We start from the raw sequence: 13,394 nt of genomic DNA on the forward strand, positions 1-13,394 counted from the left end.
TATACACATGGAAATATATACACCGCCATCTCTATAAACATGGAAATATCTACACCGCCATCTACATAAACAAGGAAATATCTACAAAGCCATCTGTATAAACATGGAAATATCTACACAGCCATCTGTATATACATGGAAATATCTACACCGCTATCTGTACAAACATGGAAATAACTTCACCGCTATTTGTATTAACAAGGAAATATCTACACCGTGATCTGTATTAACATGGAAATATTTACACCGCTATCTGTATAAACATGGAAATTTCTACACCGTTATCTGTATAAATATGGAAATATCTACACCGCTATCTCTATAAACATGGAAATAGCTACACCGCCATCTGTATAAACATGGAATTACCTATACATTCTTCTGTGTAAACATGGAAATATCTACACCACCGTCTGTATAAACATGGAAATATCTACAATGCCATCTGTATACACATGGAAATACCTACACGGCAATCTGTGTATAGATGGAAACATCAACACCGCCATCTGCACAAACTTAGAAATATCTACACTGCTATCTCTATAAACATGGAAATATCTACACTGCGGTCTGTATAAACATGGAAATACCTACACCGGTATCTGTATAAACATGGAAATATCTACACCACGATCTGTATAAACATGGAAATATATACACCGCTATCTGTATAATCATGGAAATATCTGCACCGCTATCTCTATAGACATGGAAATATCTACAAAGCCATCTGTATAAACATGGAAATACCTACACAGTCATGTATAGGAACATGGAAATATCTACACTGCCATCTGTATAAACATGGAAATATCTACACAGTCATCTGAATAGACATGGAAATATCTACACCACCATCTGTATAAACATGGAAATAACTACAATACCATCTGTATACACATGGAAATATCTACACAGACATCTGTATAAATATGGAAATATCTACACCGCCATCTGTATAAACATGGAAATATCTACACTGCCATCTGTAGAAAGATGGAAACATCTACACCGCTATCTCTGTAAATATGGAAATATCTACACCTCCATCTCTATCAACATGAAAATATCTACACTGCCATCTCCATAAAGATGGAAGTATCTACTCCGCCATGTGTATAAACACGGAAATATCCACACCACCATATGTGAAAACATGGAAATATCTGCACCGCTATCTGTATAAACAAGGAAATAACTACACCGCCATCTGCATGTCCATGGAAATACCTACGCTGCCATCTGTATAAACATGGAAATATCTACACGGCCATCTGTGTATAGATGGAAATATCAACACCGCCATCTGTACAAACATGGAAATATCTACATCGCTATCTCTATAAACATGAAAATATCTGCACTGCCATCTGTAAAAACATGGAAATAGCTATACAGTCATCTGTATAAACATGGAAATGTTTACAATGCCATCTGTATACACATGGAAATATCTACACAGCCATCTGTATAAACATGTAAATATCTACAGTGCAATCTCTATAAACATGGAAATATCTACACCGCCATCTCTATAAACATGACAATATCTACACTGCCATCTCCATAAACATGGAAGTAACTACTCTGCCATCTGTATAAACATGGAAACATCTTCACCGCCATCAGTGTGAATAAGGAAATATCTACAATGCCATCTGTATAAAGATATAAATATCTGCACCGCGAGCTGTATAAACATGGAAATAACTACATCGCAATCTGTATAAACGTGGAAATACCAACACCGCTATCGGTATAAACATGGAAATATCTACAACGCCATCTATATAAATATGGAAATATCTACACCTCTATGTCTATAAACATGGAAATATCTACACCGCTATCTATATAAACATGGAAATATCTACAACACTATCTGTATAAACATGGAAATATCTACACCGCTCTCTGTATAAACATGGTAATATCTACACCACCATCTATATAAACATGGAAATATCTACACCGCCATCTGTATAAACATGGAAACATCTACAATGCCATCTGAAGAAAGATGGAAATATCTACACTGCAATCTGTGTAAACATGGAAATATCTACACCAATATCTGTAAAAACATGGAAATATCTACACCGCTATCTGTATAAACACGGAAATATCTACACCGCGATCTGTATAAACATGGAAATATCTACAGTGCCATCTCTATAAACATTGAAATATCTACACTGCCATCTGTTAAAACATGGAAATATCTTCACAGTCATCTGAGTAAACAGGGAAATATCTACACCACCATCTGTATAAACATGGAAATATCTACAATACCATCTGTATACACATGGAAATATCTACACAGACATCTGTATAAATGTGGAAGTATCTTCACCGCCATGTGTATAAACATGGAAATATCTACACTGCCATCTGTAGAAAGACGGAAATATCTACACCGCAATCTGTGTAAACATGGAAATATTTACACCGATATCTGTAAAAACATGGAAACATCAACACCGCTATCTCTATAAACATGGAAGTAACTACACCGCGATCTGTATAAACATGGAAATATCTACACCGCTATCTGTATAAACATGGAAATATCTACACAGCTATCTCTATAAACATGGAAATATCTACACCGCCATCTGTATAAACATGGAAATACCTACAAAGTCATCTGTATAAACATGGAAATATCTACAAAGCCATCTTTATAAACATGGAAATATCTACACAGACATCTGTATACATGGAAATATCTACAGCGCTATCTGTATAAACATGGAAATAACTACACCGCTATTTGTATAAACAAGGAAATATCTACACCGTGATCTGTATAAACATGGAAATATTTACACCGCTATCTGTATAAACTTGGAAATTTCTACACCGTTATCTGTATAAACATGGAAATATCTACACCACCATCTGTATAAACATGGAAATATCTACAATGCCATCTGTATACACATGGAAATACCTACACGGCAATCTGTGTATAGGTGGAAACATCAACACCGCCATCTGCACAAACTTGGAAATATCTACACTGCTATCTCTATAAACATGGAAATATCTACACTGCGGTCTGTATAAACATGGAAATATCTACACCGGTATATGTATACACATGGAAATATCTACACCATGATCTGTATAAACATGGAAATATATACACCGCTGTCTGTATAATCATGGAAATATCTGCACCGCTATCTCTACAGACATGGAAATAACTACAAAGCCATCTGTATAAACATGGAAATACCTACACAGTCATGTGTAGGAACATGGAAATATCTACACTGCCATCTGTATAAACATGGAAATATATACACAGTCATCTGAATAAACATGGAAATATCTACACCACCATCTGTATAAACATGGAAATTACAATACCATCTGTATACACATGGAAATATCTACACAGACATCTGTATAAACATGGAAATATCTACACTGCCATCTGTAGAAAGATGGAAGTATCTACACCGCTATCTCTATAAATATGGAATTATCTACACCGCCATCTCTATAAACATGAAAATATCTCAACTGCCATCTCCATAAAGATGGAAGTATCTACTCCGCCATGTGTATAAACACGGAAATATCTACACCACCATATGTGAAAACATGGAAATAACTACACCGCTATCTGTATAAACAAGGAAATATCTACACCGCCATCTGTATAAACATGGAAATATCTACAATGCCATCTGTAGAAAGATGGAAATATCTACACTGCAATCTGTGTAAACATGGAAATATCTACACCAATAACTGTAAAAACATGGAAATATATACACCGCTAGCTGTATAAACATGGAAATATCTATACCACGATCTGTATAAACATGGAAATATGTACACCGCTATCTGTATAAACATGGAAATATCTACACCGCTATCTGTATAAACATGGAAATAACTACACCAATATCTATATAAATTTGGAAATATCTACACCGCTATCTCGATAAACATGGAAATGTCTACACCGCTATCTGTATAAACATGGAAATATCTACACCGCCATCTGTAAAAACATGGAAATATCTGCACAGTCATCTGTATAAACATGGAAATACCTACACTTCCATGTGCATAAACTTGGAAATATCTACACTGCCATCTGTATACACATGGAAATATCTACACAGCCATCGGTATAAACTTGGAAATATGTACACTGCTATCTCTATAAACATGGAAATACCTACACCGCAACTGTATAAACATGGAAATATCTACACCTCTATCTGTATAAACATGGAAATATCTACACCGCTATGTGTGTAAATATGGAAATATCTACACCGCTATCTCTAAAAACATGGAAATGTTTTCACCGCTAGCTGTATAAACATGGAAATATCTACATGGCTATATCTATAAACATGGAAATACCTACACCTCCATCTCTATAAACATGGAAATATCCTCACCACCATCTCTATAAACATGGAAATATCTACACTGCCGTCAGAATAGACATGGAAATATCTACACAGCCATCTGTATAAACATGGAAATATCTACACTGCCATCTCTATAAACATGGAAATACCTACACCGCCATCTCTATAAACATGGAAATAACTACACCTCCATCTCTATAGACATGGAAATAACTACATCGCCATCTCTATACACATGAAAACATCTACACCGCCATCTCTATATACATGGAAATATCTACACCGCCATCTATATAAACATGAAAATATGTACACCGCCATCTCCATAAACATGGAACTATATACCCCGCCATCTATATAAACACGGAAATATCTTCACCGCTATCTGTATAAACGTGGAAATATCTACACTGCCATCTCTATAGAGAAATATATACAATGTGAGCTGTATAAACATGGAAATATCTACACCTCTATCTGTATAAACATGGAAATACCAACACCGCTATCTGTACAAACATGGAAATAACTATACCGCTATTTGTATAAACATAAAAATATCTTCACCAAGATCTGTATAAACATAGAAATGTCTACACCTCTATCTGAATAAACAGGGAAATACCTACATGGCTATCTCTATAATCATGGAAATATCTACACCGCCATCTGTATAAACATGGAAATACCTACACAGTCATCTGCATAAACATGGAAATAACTACACATCTATCTGTATAAACATGGAAATATCTACACTGCCATATGTATAAACCTGGAAATATATACACAGCCATCTCTATAAACATGGAAATATCTACACCTCTATTTGTATAAACATGGAAATATCTACACCGCCATCGGTAAAAACATGGAAATATCTACAAAGTCATCCGTATAAACATGGAAATATCTACACATCCATCTGTATAAACATCGAAATATCTACAAAGCCATCTCTATAAACATGGAAATATCTACACTGCCATCTCTATAAACATGGAAATACCTACACCGCCATCTCTATAAACATGGAAATAACTACACCTCCATCTCTATAGACATGGAAATGCCTACACCGCTATCTGTATAAACATGGAAATATCTACACGGCTCTCTATAAACATGGAAATAACTACACCTCCATCTCTATAGACATGGAAATGCCTACACCGCTATCTGTATAAACATGGAAATATCAACACGGCTATCTCTATAAACATAGAAATATCTACACCGCCATCTGTATAAACTTGGAAATACCTACACAGTCATCTGTATAAACATGCAAATATCTACAACACTATCTGTGTAAACGTGGAAATGTCTACAATGCCATCTGTATAAACATGGAAATATCTACACAGCCATCTCTATAAATATGGAAATATCTACTTTGCTATCTGTATAAACATGGAAATAGCAACAACGCAATCTGTACAAACATGGAAATATCTACACCGCCATCTGTAAAGGCATGGAAATATCTACACAGTCATCTGTATAAACAGGGAAGTAACTACACTTCCATATGAATAAACATGGAAATACCTCTACTGCCATCTGTATACACATGGAAATATCAACACCGCTATCTCTGTAAACATGGAAATACCTACACCGCTATCTGTATAAACATGGAAATATCCAAACTGCTATTTGTATAAACATGGAAATATCTACACCACTGTCTGAATAAGTTTGGAAATATATACACCACCATCTGTAAAACATGGAAATATCTCCACCGCTATCTGTATAAACATGGAAATATCTACACCGCTATCTGTATAAACATGGAAATATCTACACCGCTATCTGTATAAACATGGCAATATCTACACCGCTATCTGTATAAACATGGGAATATCTTCACCCATATCTGTATAAACATGGAAATATCTACACCGCCATCTGTATAAACATGGAAATATCTCCATCGCTATCTGTATAAACATGGAAATATCTCCACCCTATCTGTATAAACATGGAAATATCTACACCGCTATCTGTTTAAACATGGAAATATCTACACCGCCATCTGTAAAAACGTGGAAATGTCTGCACATTCATCTTTATAAACATGGAAATATCTCCACCTCCATCTGTATAAACATGGAAATATCTAAACTGCCATCTGTATACACATGGAAATATCTACAAACTCATCTGTATAAACATAGAACTATCTACACTGCTATCAATATAAACATGGAAATACCTAGCCCGCAATCTGGTTAAACATGGAAATATCTACACCGCTATCTGTATAAACATGGAAATATCTACACCGCCACCTGTATAAACATGAAAATATCTCCACCGCTATCTCTATAAACATGGAAATATCTACACCGCCATCCGTATAAACATGGAAATATCTACACAGTCATCTCCATAAACAAGGAAATGTCTACACCACCATCACTATAAACATGGAAATATCTACACTGCCATCTGTATACACATGGAAATATCTACACAGCCATCAGTATAAATGTAGAAACATCTCAACTGCTATCTCTATACACATGGAAATACCTACACCTGTACCTGTATAAACACGGAAATATCTACACCGCTATCTCTATAAACATGGAATTATCTAAACTGCTATCTCTATAAACATAGAAATATCTACACCGCCATCTCTATAAACATGGAAATATCTACACTGCCATCTGCATAAAAATGAAAATATCTACAACGCTATCTCTATAAACATGGAAATACCCACACCGCTGTCTGTGTAAACATGGAAATATCTACACCGCCATCTTTAAAAACATGGAAACATCTACACAGTCAACTGCATAAACCTGGAAATATCTAAAACGCGTTCCCTATAAACATGGAAATACCAACACCACAATCTGTATAAACAAGGAAATATCTACACCGCTATCTGTATGAACATGGAAATATCTGCATCGCAATCTGTATAAACATGGAAATATCTACACCGCTATCTGTATAAGCATGGAAATATCTACACCGCTATCTGTATAAACATGGAAATATCTACACCGCTATCTGTGTAAATATGGAAATATCTACACCGCTATCTCTAAAAACATGGAAATGTTTACACCGGTAGCTGTATAAACATGGAAATATCTACATGGCTATATCTATAAACATGGAAATACCTACACCTCCATCTCTATAAACATAGAAATATCCACACCACCATCTCTACAAACATGGAAATAAGTACACTGCCGTCAGAATAGACATGGAAATATCTACACAGCCATCTTCATAAACATGGAAATATCTACACTGCCATCTCTATAAACATGGAAATAACTACACCGCCATTTCCATAGACATGGAAATAACTACACCACCATCTCTACACACATGGAAACATCTACACCGCCATCTCTACATACATGGAAATATCTACACCGCCATCTATATAAACATGAAAGTATGTACACCACCATCTCCATAAACATGGAATTATATACCGCGCCATCTGTATAAACATGGAAATATCTAAACCGCTATCTGTATAAACGTGGAAATATCTACACTGCCATCTCTATAAAGAGAGAAATATCTACACTGTGAGCTGTATAATCATGGAAATATCTACACCTCTATCTGTATAAACATGGAAATACCAACACCGCTATCTGTACAAACATGGAAATATCTATACCGCTATCTGTATAAACATGGAAATATCTTCACCAAGATCTGTATAAACATAGAAATGTCTACACCTCTATCTGTATAATCATGGAAATACCTACATGGCTATCTCTATAATCATGGATATATCTACACCGCCATCTGTAAAAACATGGAAATACCTACTCAGACATCTGCATAAACATGGAAATATCTAGACATCTATCTGTATAAACATGGAAATATCTACTCTGCCATCTGTATAAACCTGGAAATATATACACAGCCATCTCAGTAAACATGGAAATATCTACACCGCTATCTGTATAAACATGGAAATATCTACACCGCCATCGGTAAAAACATGGAAATATCTACACAGTCATCCGTATAAACATGGAAATATCTACACATCCATCTGTATAAACATGGAAATATCTACACTGCCATCTGTATATACATGGAAATATCTACACAGCCATCGGTATAAACTTGGAAATATGTACACTGCTATCTCTATATACATGGAAATACCTACACCGCAATTGTATAAACATGGAAATATCCACACCGCTATCTGTATAAACATGGAAATATCTATACCGCTATCTGTGTAAATATGGAAATATCTACTCCGCTATCTCTAAAAACGTGGAAATGTTACACCGCTACCTGTATAAACATGGAAATATCTACATGGCTATATCTATAAACATGGAAATACCTACACCTCCATCTCTATAAACATGGAAATATCCACACCACCATCTCTATAAACATGGAAATATCTACACTGCCGTCAGAATAGACATGGAAATATCTACACAGCCATCTGTATAAACATGGAAATATCTACACGGCCATATCTATAAACATGGAAATACCTACACCGCCATCTGTATAAACATGGAAATATCTACAACGCTATCTGTATAAACATGGAAAAATCTACACCATGATCTGTATGAACATGGAAATAACTACACTGCCATCTGTATCCACATGGAAATATCTACACAGCCATCTCTATAAACATGGAAATATCGACACAGTCATCACTAAAAACATGGAAATATCTACACCACCATCTGTATAAACATGGAAATAACTACACTGCCATCTGTATCCACATGGAAATATCTACACAGCCATCTCTATAAACATGGACATACCTACACCACTATCTCTATAAACATGGAGATATCTACACCGCCATCCCTATAAACACGGAAATATCTACACCGCTACCTTTATAAACGTGGAAATATATACACCACCATCTCTATAAACATGGAAATACCTACACCACCATCTACTTAAACAAGGAAATATCTACACTGCCATCTCTATAAACATGGAAATATCTACACAGCCATCTGTATAAACATGGAAATATCTACCCTACCATTGGTAGAAAGAAGGAAATATCTACACCGCGATCCGTATAAACATGGAAATATCTACACAACTATCTGTATAAACATGGAAATATCTACAACGCTATCTGTATAAACATGGAAAAATCTACACCATGATCTGTATGAACATGGAAATATATACAACGCTATCTGTATAAAGATGGAAATATCTACACCGTGAGCTGTTTAAACATGGATATATGTACACCGCTCTCTGTATAAACATGGAAATATCTACTCCGCTATCTGTATAAACATGGAAATATCTACTCCGCTATGTGTATAAACATGGAAAAATCTACACCATGATCTGTATCAACATGGAAATATCAACACCGCTATCTCTATAAACATGGAAGTACCTTCACTGCTATCTCTATAAACATGGAAATACCTACACCGCTATCTCTATAAACATGGAACTATCTACACCGCCATCTCTATAAGCCTGAAAATATCTAAACCGCCATCTCCATAAACATGGAACTATCTACACCACCATCTGTATAAACAAGGAAATATATTCACTGCCATTTGTATAAACATGGAAATATCTACACTGCCATCTGTGTAAACACGGAAATATCTTCAGCGCTATCTGTATAAACATGGAAATATCTACACAGCTTTCTGTATAAACATGGAAATATCTACACCGCTATCACTATAAACATGGAAATACCTATAGCGGTATCTCTATGAACATGGAAATATCTACACCGCTATCTGTATAAACATGGAAATATCTGCACAGTCATCTGTATAAACATGGAAATATCTAATCCTCCATCTGTATAAACATGGATATATCTACACTGCCTTCTGTATACACATGGAAATATCTACACCGCTATCTCTACAAACATGGAAATATCTGCATTGCCATCTGTAGAAACATGGAAATATCTACACTGTCATCTGTATAAATATTTAAATATCTACACCGCGAGCTGTATAAACATGGAGATATCAACACCGCTATCTGTATAAACATGGAAATAACAACGCAATCTGTATAAACATGGAAATATCTAAACCGCTGTCTGTATAAACATGGAAATATCTACACCGATCTCTCTATACACATGGAAATATATACACCGCCATCTCTATAAACATGGAAATATCTACACCGCCATCTACATAAACAAGGAAATATCTACAAAGCCATCTGTATAAACATGGAAATATCTACACAGCCATCTGTATATACATGGAAATATCTACACCGCTATCTGTACAAACATGGAAATAACTTCACCGCTATTTGTATTAACAAGGAAATATCTACACCGTGATCTGTATTAACATGGAAATATTTACACCGCTATCTGTATAAACATGGAAATTTCTACACCGTTATCTGTATAAATATGGAAATATCTACACCGCTATCTCTATAAACATGGAAATAGCTACACCGCCATCTGTATAAACATGGAATTACCTATACATTCTTCTGTGTAAACATGGAAATATCTACACCACCGTCTGTATAAACATGGAAATATCTACAATGCCATCTGTATACACATGGAAATACCTACACGGCAATCTGTGTATAGATGGAAACATCAACACCGCCATCTGCACAAACTTAGAAATATCTACACTGCTATCTCTATAAACATGGAAATATCTACACTGCGGTCTGTATAAACATGGAAATACCTACACCGGTATCTGTATAAACATGGAAATATCTACACCACGATCTGTATAAACATGGAAATATATACACCGCTATCTGTATAATCATGGAAATATCTGCACCGCTATCTCTATAGACATGGAAATATCTACAAAGCCATCTGTATAAACATGGAAATACCTACACAGTCATGTATAGGAACATGGAAATATCTACACTGCCATCTGTATAAACATGGAAATATCTACACAGTCATCTGAATAGACATGGAAATATCTACACCACCATCTGTATAAACATGGAAATAACTACAATACCATCTGTATACACATGGAAATATCTACACAGACATCTGTATAAATATGGAAATATCTACACCGCCATCTGTATAAACATGGAAATATCTACACTGCCATCTGTAGAAAGATGGAAACATCTACACCGCTATCTCTGTAAATATGGAAATATCTACACCTCCATCTCTATCAACATGAAAATATCTACACTGCCATCTCCATAAAGATGGAAGTATCTACTCCGCCATGTGTATAAACACGGAAATATCCACACCACCATATGTGAAAACATGGAAATATCTGCACCGCTATCTGTATAAACAAGGAAATAACTACACCGCCATCTGCATGTCCATGGAAATACCTACGCTGCCATCTGTATAAACATGGAAATATCTACACGGCCATCTGTGTATAGATGGAAATATCAACACCGCCATCTGTACAAACATGGAAATATCTACATCGCTATCTCTATAAACATGAAAATATCTGCACTGCCATCTGTAAAAACATGGAAATAGCTATACAGTCATCTGTATAAACATGGAAATGTTTACAATGCCATCTGTATACACATGGAAATATCTACACAGCCATCTGTATAAACATGTAAATATCTACACTGCAATCTCTATAAACATGGAAATATCTACACCGCCATCTCTATAAACATGACAATATCTACACTGCCATCTCCATAAACATGGAAGTAACTACTCTGCCATCTGTATAAACATGGAAACATCTTCACCGCCATCAGTGTGAATAAGGAAATATCTACAATGCCATCTGTATAAAGATATAAATATCTGCACCGCGAGCTGTATAAACATGGAAATAACTACATCGCAATCTGTATAAACGTGGAAATACCAACACCGCTATCGGTATAAACATGGAAATATCTACAACGCCATCTATATAAATATGGAAATATCTACACCTCTATGTCTATAAACATGGAAATATCTACACCGCTATCTATATAAACATGGAAATATCTACAACACTATCTGTATAAACATGGAAATATCTACACCGCTCTCTGTATAAACATGGTAATATCTACACCACCATCTATATAAACATGGAAATATCTACACCGCCATCTGTATAAACATGGAAACATCTACAATGCCATCTGAAGAAAGATGGAAATATCTACACTGCAATCTGTGTAAACATGGAAATATCTACACCAATATCTGTAAAAACATGGAAATATCTACACCGCTATCTGTATAAACATGGAAATATCTACACCGCGATCTGTATAAACATGGAAATATCTACAGTGCCATCTCTATAAACATTGAAATATCTACACTGCCATCTGTTAAAACATGGAAATATCTTCACAGTCATCTGAGTAAACAGGGAAATATCTACACCACCATCTGTATAAACATGGAAATATCTACAATACCATCTGTATACACATGGAAATATCTACACAGACATCTGTATAAATGTGGAAGTATCTTCACCGCCATGTGTATAAACATGGAAATATCTACACTGCCATCTGTAGAAAGACGGAAATATCTACACCGCAATCTGTGTAAACATGGAAATATTTACACCGATATCTGTAAAAACATGGAAACATCAACACCGCTATCTGTATAAACATGGAAGTAACTACACCGCGATCTGTATAAACATGGAAATATCTACACCGCTATCTGTATAAACATGGAAATATCTACACAGCTATCTCTATAAACATGGAAATATCTACACCGCCATCTGTATAAACATGGAAATACCTACAAAGTCATCTGTATAAACATGGAAATATCTACAAAGCCATCTTTATAAACATGGAAATATCTACACAGACATCTGTATACATGGAAATATCTACAGCGCTATCTGTATAAACATGGAAATAACTACACCGCTATTTGTATAAACAAGGAAATATCTACACCGTGATCTGTATAAACATGGAAATATTTACACCGCTATCTGTATAAAC

The sequence above is a fragment of the Pan paniscus genome, chromosome 5 (assembly GCF_029289425.2).
Source record: "Pan paniscus chromosome 5, NHGRI_mPanPan1-v2.0_pri, whole genome shotgun sequence".
Classification (NCBI taxonomy): Eukaryota; Metazoa; Chordata; class Mammalia; order Primates; family Hominidae; genus Pan; species Pan paniscus.